This window comes from Eubalaena glacialis, chromosome 1, assembly GCF_028564815.1.
Source record: "Eubalaena glacialis isolate mEubGla1 chromosome 1, mEubGla1.1.hap2.+ XY, whole genome shotgun sequence".
In the NCBI taxonomy this organism is placed as follows: domain Eukaryota; kingdom Metazoa; phylum Chordata; class Mammalia; order Artiodactyla; family Balaenidae; genus Eubalaena; species Eubalaena glacialis.
In genome coordinates this window covers 39187028-39198613 of record NC_083716.1, presented here as the reverse complement: position 1 = coordinate 39198613, position 11586 = coordinate 39187028, and positions in this window count along the sequence as shown.

Genomic DNA, 11586 nt, shown 5'->3' with positions numbered 1-11586 from the left:
CCTCCCTCCATGTCGGCTGGGGAAGTTCCAGGGATTTTAAGTTCCTTTCACTATGGAGTAAAAGTAAGTGATGAATCACCTACCCTCCTACCACAGGCAATGGCAAGCCTGAAAAGAACTCTTGTTTGCTCAGTTTTTATCATTTTCCAGTGCTTTGGTTGAATCTATAGGAATATCTTTAAAGAACTCTCCCAGGAAGGAGAGTTTATTTATGATTTTAAAATAATGCTTAATTTATTCTCTGTACCCTGGAAGCTAGCAAGGAAAGAAGTTTGGTCAATAAAAGGCTCTGATGCCTGCTTTTCTATAGAAGTCAAGCTTCTTCCTTGGGACTCAACTGATATGGGATTTCTGATTATTCAACCTGGGCAGGGCTCAAGATATAAGTGCAAAAACACCATCTCCAATAAAGGGTTTGCTAAGCAAACTGACATTATGAACACATTTTCAACGATTCATAAATCGACTTAAGAGAACAAGTTCTCTTAAAAGTTCTCCAGATGAACATATGCGAACAAAGCTAGTAAATAAAAATGCCCCTTCCCTAGCTAGTGTCTGTCTGGACACATAGTGCAGGAGCTGGGAGTTAGTTCTTGTTGTTGGAGGCACTTGAAAAAATTTAAAAAGAATATCTTTTAAAGCTTTAAGATAAAAAATTATTGATAGTCTCTAAAGCCACTTAGGTTCCTCTTTTCACTTATGCAGAATGACTTTTCTACTAACAACTCCAAGGTAGTGAACATTGTTGTTTAATACTTTTTATTAAAAGGGTATTTCATGGACTTCCCTTGTGGTCCAGTGGTTAAGACTCCACTCTTCCAACGCAGGGGGCGGGGGTTCTATCCCTGGTCGGGGAACTAAGATCCCACATGCCGTGTGGTATGGCCAAAAAATAATAATGATAAATAATAAATAAAATAAATGAAAAGAATTTTTTAGAAAAGCGTATTTCATGCACAGGCATGGGACGGGTTGCATGCATAGCCAGATTCTCTGGATTTGAATCCTGACTCTGCCATTTACTTAGGTACGTAACTTCTTTGTGCCTCATTTCCTCTTCTAAAACAAAGAACATAGCAATATTACCTGCTTTATTGGTTGTCCTGAAGGTTAAGTAAGTTAATATATATGTACAGCACTTAGGATAGTGTCAAGTGCTATGTGCATTAGCTTCATTGTCATGACTTAGCCAACTGTACGTTGGGCCTAAAACAACAAATTAATCTTAACAACTCAACCTCACTTTTTTTGCACCACCTTAGGAATTTGTATTTGTAAAAAAACCCAATAATTAGACCATCAGTGTGTTTAGCTAATGCTTTCTCATCAGAATTCTAATATGAAAAAAGGTGTCTATGGCCAAACGGATTAAGGAATAAAATGGATAAGTAGGACTAAGTTTGAGAATGTTTTTTTTTTAGTCAGGGAAAAGTTTACAGAATCCCACAGATGATTTTTTTCCATACTTACTTGGAAAATGTCCTATGAATTAGTTTGAGACCCTCATAACTCCACCATTTTGGGGAATGTTTGTATCTGGTGTGAATCTGCTACCTAAGTCAACATCGCTGAGCTTGTCATGTGACAAATGAGGTAAAATAATTGCTTCCTATTAGAATAGCGTTTAAAGATTTTCGATATAATAATTTCGAACTCCTATTAGACACAGGTGCTTTTTATGTTGCAAGTATATACATGTTCAACTTATTAGCATTTTATTTTTGGTTCTATTCAAAAAACATTCCCAAGACGGCTGGCTCATTTTAATGGAGGCAAAAATTTCACATAACAGTGTGAACAGAGAAGTGAGTAGTGAGTATGGGTGGAAAGCATTTAATAATTAACTGAGATAGGAGGACCAGATTCTCATTTTGTTAAAGCCCTCTTTGCACTTCATGATGCAGTAACATTTCGGGATGGAATGAATATTGTTGATATCACAACTCCTTTGGGTGCTTTCACTCATCTGTTTTTTCTATAAGGCCTACTCTGAATATGGAGTGATCCAGTGTTTATGCTGCAAGTCTGAAATAATACCATTCTTTTCAACTACTTAAAAATATGGAAATATCTTTTGTTCAGAACTCAGAATATGTGAGAGTGATATATTTCATCCAGAAAGAAAAAAAATTCATTGTTCTAATCCCCACATTTGAAAAAACTGGTTGTTTTTCTGAAAGGACCATGCAAATAAAATTACAAGGAATGCAGGTATAGTTATAATTGAGTTAACAATTTACCCAAGAGGCAAAGAGGGGTAAGTTGCTTTGAAATTTCATGGATCTGAGATAGTGATCTGATGCATTGCTAACCGTTAGAACTGAAGTATGTTATTGTTTCAAGCCACTGAGGCCGTGGCAATGGAGTGAAGAGGGAGCACAGATCTGGGCTGGAATCCCAGCTGAGGATGGTGGGTCTGTTTGACTATAGAGATGGGCAAATGCTATAATCAAGGCTTGCTTTATTTGTCCAGAGCAGAGGTCAGGAACCTTTTTCTGTAAAGTATCAGAGAATAAATATTTTAGGTTTGCAGGCCATACAATCTCGGTTGCAACCACTCCATTCTGCCATTATAGTCAAAAGCAGACCTAGAAAATATGTAAGTGAATGACTGTGGGTGGGTTTCAATCAAACTTTACTTACATATACCAAAATTTGACTCTCGTATAATTTTTCACATCGCAAAATGTTACTATTCTTTTGATTATTTTCAACTATTTTAAATTATAAAAACCATTCCTAGTTTGGGCCATACAAAAATATGCAGGCCATATTTTGCTGATTTTCAGTCTAGATTTAAGATAATAATGGTGAAAATTTTAATAATGAATATTAAACTTAAAAATTAGTCATGTTTGTAGGAGTTGATTGGTGTCTTGTGGGGCTGAGGTGAAAGGACCCTTTGCTGACATTCAGAGCTTCTGATCTGAGAGTCTGCTGGTTGATGGAAAAGTCTCCTGGAATTTCTTTGAGATGCACACTGCGGCTCCAGCAGCCTGGCATCAGAGGTCCTTTGTTCCCTGCTCCAGAGAATCTGATATTCTTGTGACAGTTTTTCTAGGTCTGTGCTTCTACAGTGTCTGTGCTTCTTTACCTCAAACCTCTACTTCCTCGTGAATTCCATTGCTTCATGGCAACTGCTTAATGGCTTTTCTTGGTTTTTCTTTCCACTTCTGCTGCCAATACTGAATTCCTCTCTGTCTCACATTTAAATTTTTGCCTTCTCCAAATTAGGAGCAGTTGCCTGGCCCTGTCCCGGGCTGCGTAGTTCTGGGTGTGCAGGCACGTTGGACCTAAAGTTCCCACATGGTCCTTTTTTCTGAGCATGGGCAGAGCTCAGGGCCATCCTTATGCTCCTTCACTATTAATTCCAATTATATCTCTTTCTCATTAAAAAATGGTCACATGCTCACATGCTTTTTAATCATTCCTCTTCTTTTTTGTCTCTTTCTACCTCTTCTTTTCATTTTAGACTCCAAATAACAAAATAAAATATGACTCTTAACCAAGAGAGTGATAGCAAGGAATACTGCTAGTGATACACTTTTTATTATTATTATTATTTTTTACTGAAGTATAGTTGATTTACAATGTTGTGTTAATTACTGCTGTACAGCAAAGTCATTTAGTTATACATATATATACGTTCTTTTTTGTATATTCTTTTTCATTATGGTTTATCATAGGATATTGAATATAGTTCTCTGTGCTATACAGTAGGACCTTGTTGTTTATCCGTTCTATAGATAAAAGCTTACATCTGCTAACACCAACCTCCCACTCCATCCCTCCTCCAACCCCCTCCCCCTTGGCAACCATCAGTCTGTTCTCTATGTCTATGATTCTGTTTCATAGATAGGTTCATTTGTATCATATTTTAGATTCCACATATAAGTGATATCATATGGTATTTGTCTTTATTTTTCTGACTTACTTCACTTAGTATGATCATCTCTAGTTGCAGCCATGTTGCTGCAAATGGCATTATTTTGTTCTTTTTTATGGCGGAGTAGTATTCCATTGTATGTATGTACCACATCTTCTTTATCCATTCATCTGTCGATGGACATTTAGGTTGTTTCCATGTCTTGGCTATTGTGAATAGTGCTGCTATGAACATAGGGGTGCATGTATCTTTTTGAATTATAGTTTTGTCCGGATATATGCCCAGGAGTGGTATTGCTGGGTCATATGGTAGCTCTATTTTTAGTTTTCTGAGGAAACTTCATACTGTTTTCCACAGTGGCTGTACCAACTTACATTCCCACCAACAGTGTAAGAGGGTTTCCTTTTCTTCACACCCTCTTCAGCATTTGTTATTTGTGGACATTTTTTAAAATATAAATTTATTTATTTATTTATTTATTTTTGGCTGTGTTGGATCTTCGTTGCTGCACGTGGGCTTTCTCTAGTTGCAAGAGTAGCGGGGGCTACTCTTCATCACAGTGAGCGGGCTTCTCATTGCAGTGCCTTCTCTTGTTGCACAGCACGGGCTCTAGGCGCACAGGCTTCAGCAGTTGTGGCACGCAGGCTCAGTAGTTGTGGCTCGTGGGCTCTAGAGCGCAGGCTCAGTGGTTGTGGTGCACGGGCTTAGTTGCTCCGTGGCATGTGGGATCTTCCCTGACCAGGGATTGAAACCATGTCCCCTGCAGTGGCAGGTGGATTCTTAACCACTGCGCCACTGGGGAAGTCCTGTGGACTTTTTAATGATGGCCATTCTGACTGGTGTGAGGTGATACCTCACTGTAGTTTTGATTTGCATTTCTCTAATAATTAGTGAAGTTGAGCATCTTTTCATGAGCCTGTTGACCATCTGTGTATCTTTGGCAAAATGTCTACTTAGGTCTTCTGCCCATTTTGGGATAGGGTTGTTTGTTCTTTTGTTGTTGAGCTATATGAGCTGTTTGTATATGTTAGAAATTAAGCCCTTGTTGGTCGCATCATTTGCAAATATTTTCTCCCATTCTGTAGATTGTCTTTTCATTTTGTTTATGGTTTCCTTTGCTGTGCTAAAGCTTGTAAATTTGATACACTTTTATTAATTTTTAAATTTTGAAATAAATTTAGACTTACAGAAAGATTATAAAAATTAGTGCAGAGAGTTCCCATATATTCCTCACCCAGCTTTCTGTAATGTTACTATCTTACATAACCATAATACAATTATCAGAACTAAGAAATTAACATTGGTTATATCTAAATAAAAAGAGAGAGAGACAGAGACAGAGGGAAAGAGACCAGAGAGCTCTCTCTCTACACACACACACACGCACACAAACACACACACACACACACACACACCCCCCAAAGAAAAGCCCTGTGAGGACACGGTATGAAGCCAAGAAGAGAGCCCTCACCAGAAATTGCACCCAACTGGACCTTGATCTTGCCCTTTCCAGCTTCCAGAACTGTGAGAAAATACATTTCTGTTGTTTAAGCCACACACAAAAAAGAAAAGAAAAGACAGAAAAGAAAAAAAGAAATTAACACTGGTACAAAAACTATTGACTTTATTAGGATTTCATTAGTTTTTTGACAAATGTCCTTTTGGTGTTTCAGGATCCAATTGAGGATCCCACATATCATTCACTGGTCATAGCTCCTGTATAGGTGTCCTATGCTGTGTAACAAATTACCACAAATTTAGAAATTTAACACATATTTATTACCTCACAGGCCGCTTATAGGAGTCATGGCTTAGCTGGGTCTCTGCTTAGAGTCTCACAAGGCTGCAATTAAGGTATCGTTAAGGCCTGAGTTCTTATCTGGAGGTTCAACTGGGAAAGAATCCTCTTCTCAACTCCCTCAAGTTGTTAGCGGAATTCATTTTCTTGTGGTTGTAGGATTCATGGCAGCTGGCTTCTTCAAAGCCAGAATAATAGAGAGAGACTCCATTGCAAGACAGAGGCTGCATTTGTATATAATCACAGGGATGTAGCCAGAATCACATACGTCCCATCACTTTTACCACATTCCATTGGTTAGAAGTAAGTCACAGGTCCTGCCCACACTCAAGGGGAGGGGATTACACAAAGGCATAAATACCAGAGGGAAAACTATGGGGGCCACCTTGAAGTCTGTCCAACACATCTCCTTAGTCTCCTTCATCTGTGATGGTTCCTCAATTTGTCCTTGTCATTCATGACCTTGACCCTTTAGAAGAGTACTGATCAGTTATTTTGTAGAATGGTCTCAATTGTGTTTGTCTGATGTTTCCTCATTAGACTGAGATTATGGATTTTTGGCAAGAATACCACAGAAGCAATATGCCCTTTTCACTGCATCAGATGAGGAGGTACAAAATGTTGATGTTTTATTGCTTGTTATGATAACCTAGATCATATGGTTAAAGTGGTGTCTACTGGATTTGTCCACTGTAAAATTACTAATTTTTCCCCTTTTTAATTAATAGATATCTTGGGATGTAAACTTTGAGACTATACAAATATCTTATTTTCCCCTTGAATTTCCAAACACTAATTTAAGCATTCTTTGGTGGATTTGTCTGCAACAATTATTATTGTGATGTTCCAATGGTGATTTACTATTTCCTTCATTCTTTATACATTTATTATTTGGAATCTCTCTGAAAGAAAGGTTTGCCTCTTCTCCCCCATTTACTTATCCAATAATTTATTTATGTTAGTATGGGCTCTTAGATATTTATTTTTTCCTATGAGTTATAATCTAACACTATCATTATAGATTTTGTAGCTCAAATTGTTCCAGCTTTGTCCATTAGGAGTTCTATCAAGTGGTTCCCATGTCTTTTTAACATGCCCTTTTCTTTCTGTCTCTCTCCTTCCCTCCCTCCCTCCCTCTCTCTCTTTCTTTCTTTCTCCCTCCTTCCTTCCTTCCTTCTTTCCCCCCTCCCTTCCTCCCTTCCTTCCCTCCTTCCTTTCTTTCCTTCTTTCTGTTCTTCTTTTAGCACTTCCTTACTTTCTGGCACCACAAGATGCTCCAGCCTCATTTTGTATACTTTCTGCCTCAGCTCTGGATTCAACCACTTCTCCAAGGAGCCCTGGTTCCTTTTATTGGAGAATGATTATTTAGAAATCAAGATCTGGGCACTAGGTGTACTCATTACTACTGTAATGCCATTGCTTTTAGACCCTCTCAGTGAACAGAGCTAGGAAATATAAGCATGTATACTAACACATTTATATACACATATCTATATTTCTATATCTTCCTATCTGTATATATATTAAAAGCCTGTGAGTTCACGCTAATATCTCTGATTCCAACCCAACACTAGCGGGTTCATCCTAGCTTTCCCGGCTCCTCATTTGTAATTTTTTTCACTGACAATGAGAAAGCTGGCTCTCATTACCCATAATATATTTACCTATTTGTTCAAACTTAATACACATATAAAATAGTCTCAGAATTGCTAACCCATATCCCTGTGAGAAACAAATTTACAAACTAGAGAACGGTGTTTGCATGCAGTTCTTTTTGTCTTTAGGTTTACAGTGGGCAGTCAAAATACTCTTTTCTAATGTAACATAGGTTAGTTCTTTGCCACTGTCTTCAGTGTGGTCATGTTATTCATTTATAATACATTTATGTTCATATTTTACCATTTTTTAAAATTAATTAATTAATTAATTAATTTTAATTTTTTTGGCTGTGTTGGGTCTTCGTTTCTGTGCGAGGGCTTTCTCTAGTTGCGGCAAGTGGGGGCCACTCTTCATCGCGGTGCGCGGGCCTCTCATTATCGCGGCCTCTCTTGTTGCGGACGCGCAGGCTCAGTAATTGTGGCTCATGGGCCTAGTTGCTCCGCGGCATGTGGGATCTTCCCAGACCAGGGCTCGAACCCATGTCCCCTGCATTGGCAGGCAGATTCTCAACCACTGCGCCACCAGGGAAGCCCCCCATATTTTACCATTTGTATTTTATTTTGGATTTTCCCCACATACAGTTTTTTTGTTTGTCTGTTTGTTTGTTTTTAGTTCACATTCAGTAAAATTTACTCTTTGCTGTATACAGTTCTATAGGTTTGACAAATGCCCAGTCAGGTATCTGCCTCCACAGTCATGGGACAGAACTATTAGAACAGTTCCATTGCCCCCCAAACCCACCTGTACTGCCTGTTAGAAATCAAACTCTTCTCCCAACCTCAACCCCTGGCAACCACTGATCTGTTTTTTAATCCCTGGAGTTTTGCCTTTTCCAAAATGTCATTTAAGCAGAATCATGAAATATTTGGCGGGGGGAGTCTGGCTTTTTTCAGTTAGCAAAATATTTTTGAGATCCTCCTATGTATGTTGTTTTATGAATCAGTAGTTTCTTCCTTTTCATTGCTGAGGACTATCCCATCGTATGGATGCACCACTAAAATGTAGTACATCCATTCACCAATTTATTCATTCACCATTTGAAAGGTAGCTAGATGGTTCCCAGTTTGGGGTGATTATGAATAAGGCTGCTATAAACATTCATGTACAAGTTTTGGTGTGAACATAAATTTTCATTTCTTTTGTGTGAAACCTTAGGAATGGGATTGCTGGGTCACGTGCTAAGTGTACAGTGATACACCTTTTTTAAAAATAACAGTTTTGTTGAGATATAATTTACATACCATCAAATGTATTATACAATTCAATGTTATTAGTACAATCACCAGAGTTGTGCTACCATCACCAATTTCTAATTTTAGGACATTTTCATGCCCCGAAAAGAAACCCCATGCCCATTAGCAGCCACTCCCAGTCCCCTCTTCCCTCAGCCTAGGTCTGACTTCAAGCCTAGGATTCTTTTGGTGTGCCCTGTACACAACTGTTTAATGGAGCTGACCCACCCTTGTATCACAGCTCAGAGAGCTGGTGAAAGACCATTTGCAGGTAAGAGCCCTGTCCAGGCTGACCACTCTTGGAAGCAACTTCCCCCTCCCCTGACTGCCCCAGAAGGATCCCTCAACCGGGCTCTGATTTCATTCTTTTTTTTTTTTTTTAATTAATTAATTTATTTATTTATTTATTTATATTTTTGGCTGTGTTGGGTCTTCATTTCTGTGCGAGGGCTTTCTCCAGTTGCAGCGAGCGGGGGCCACTCTTCATCGCGGTGCGCGGGCCTCTCACTATCGCCGCCTCTCTTCTTGCGGAGCACAGGCTCCAGACGCGCAGGCTCAGTAATTGTGGCTCACGGGCCCAGCTGCTCCGCGGCATGTGGGATCTTCCTAGACCAGGGCTCGAACCCGTGTCCCCTGCATTGGCAGGCAGATTCTTAACCACTGCGCCACCAGGGAAGCCCTGATTTCATTCTTTAAGTCGCTTGTTTCCAAAGTGTGGTCTGAATTATGTTTGTAAGAGGAAAAAAGGAATGTTGTTTTCTTACTTTAAGTAAATAACTAAATTTTAAAAAGTAACTGAGTGTAATAATCCATACCATTCCTCCCAAACAAGAATAATAGACGGGGGTAGGGTGGGAAATTTCTTTTATAATTCCATAGGAATTACTTTACTGCATGTGTGAGATTCAAGAAGCCTAAATAGATGAGATACCATGTGCTAGAGAAGAAACTTGATCATTGTATCAATTCTTCCCAAATTAATGCATAATTTATTTATTAACAATTCAATAGAAGCCCTATACAGTTTTAGGGAGCAGGGCAGGGAGGCTTAATAAAATAATTTAGTAATTAGTCTGGAAGAACAAATGACCAAAAAGTTCCAAGTTATAATTTATAACTGATCTGCTTCTCATAGTGGCTCCCTGGTGGAGAATCATAAGGATTTATTACTCAACAATTGCAAGGGGACACCCCTGCTAGCTGACATTTTGCATAATGGAGGAAGCACCACACACCAATAGAAGAAAGGATAGATTTTTCAATAAGTAATGTTAGAAAAAATGATATGGTGGGACAATATTTTCAAAATATTAACTGATTTTTATACCTAATATTCCCCTATCCTGGTTCTCTACCATTCACGCAAGACCATTCTGGGCTCAGGATGGAAAGTAGAAAATATAACTGGGGTTTTCTCCTGGTTTTAAAGCCTAAAGCCCTTAAGAAAAAGAAAGAGCTCTGAATAAACAAAGCATCTGGGAGAAAAGCACCAAGGCCTAATTAAAACCCCTCAACCAGAATTAGAACTAAGCGATCTTATGGAAGAATTCCCAGGATGGGATTCAGGAATGTGTGTTTTTATAAATGTAAATTTTGTGCACCGGTGGGCTAGACTAGTGGTTCCCTACCTGGCTGCAAAGTGGAATCACCCCCAGGGTTTAACATATTCAGAGCAGGGCCCCATCCCAGAGATCTGCAGATTGAGAGGGAGAGAGGGAAGTCCAGGAACCTGAATTTTTTTTTTTTTTAAGCTTCCAATGTGATTTTAATGATTAGTCAGAGCTGAGAATTCCTGGTAAAGTCTATTTCCTTCCTTGTTAATCCTATAAGACATTTTATTCACTGTAATGGGATGATTTTTAAGAATATTATCCAAGGTTATCTCCCCAACACACCTTTTTCTTCTCTTTCTACTTACTTTCAAAATTTCCTATAAAAAAATTAAAACATACGGGTGAGTTGGAAGACCTATATTGAAGGCAATGATCTGCAGAACGTGGTCCCTGGATTAGCAGCATCAGCCTCACCTGGAAATTGGTTGAAAATGCAATCTACGCTAGACCTCCAGGGTGAGAAACTCTGGGCATGGGGGAGGGGTAGCAGCCTGTAACTTCACACAAGTTATCTTGATGCAGCCTCACTTCTGAGAACCAATGATTCGCTTAAAGTCAAACTTTGAAAACTTCTGATGCCTGGGACCCACCGCCAGATTTTGATTTAATGAGTCAGGTGTGTGGTGTCCTCAGATGGTTATAATACACAGTGAAGTTTGAGAGCCCTTGGGGCTTCAAAAGAACTTCCCCCTGTTCAGAGCGGAATTTTCTTTCTAAACTAAAAGTGAAGAAAAGAAAAACAAGTGTGTGTAGGGGCTGGATTTAATGAAGAAAAGACAGTGTTTTAAGAATAGGGGGATTTCAAGGTTCAAGCCTAAGTTTGTTTCAGCAGTGCATATTAATAATTTGGGCCAATATTTATGATTTTATTATAATGGGACTGTTACCCCATTTATCTTTAGGAGCCTAAGATTACCCCTATGATTATAGTTGTATTTTTAGTATTTGATGATTAAAAATATTATATGAAGGTCAGGAAATGAATTTGATAACATTGTGCGTTTTATTCTTTACTGCAGCACTTAAATACATTTGAAAAATAGAAATATATATGTAGAACTATTACGTTTTAAGAAAATGCTTAGCATCCATAAAAACTTTCTTGTAATACTTTCAGGAGGCCTGAGGCTCATAAGTTGGTGACTGTTAAGGATTTTTATACTTTTATCTAAAAGATGGAAAGAGCGAGAGAGATTATATTGATTTTTTACTGCTTATCTTCCTATGATGTGACTGCCCAAATTTATAATAAAACCCTTCCAGAAGGTTTGGGACCCACTAATAAATTATGTTCAACATATTATATTCCAATTCTTTGCAAATTAGCTATCCATTTATGGCATCTATGATATTCCCTAATAATTATAATATTAATTTATTACATCACCATATTTCTCA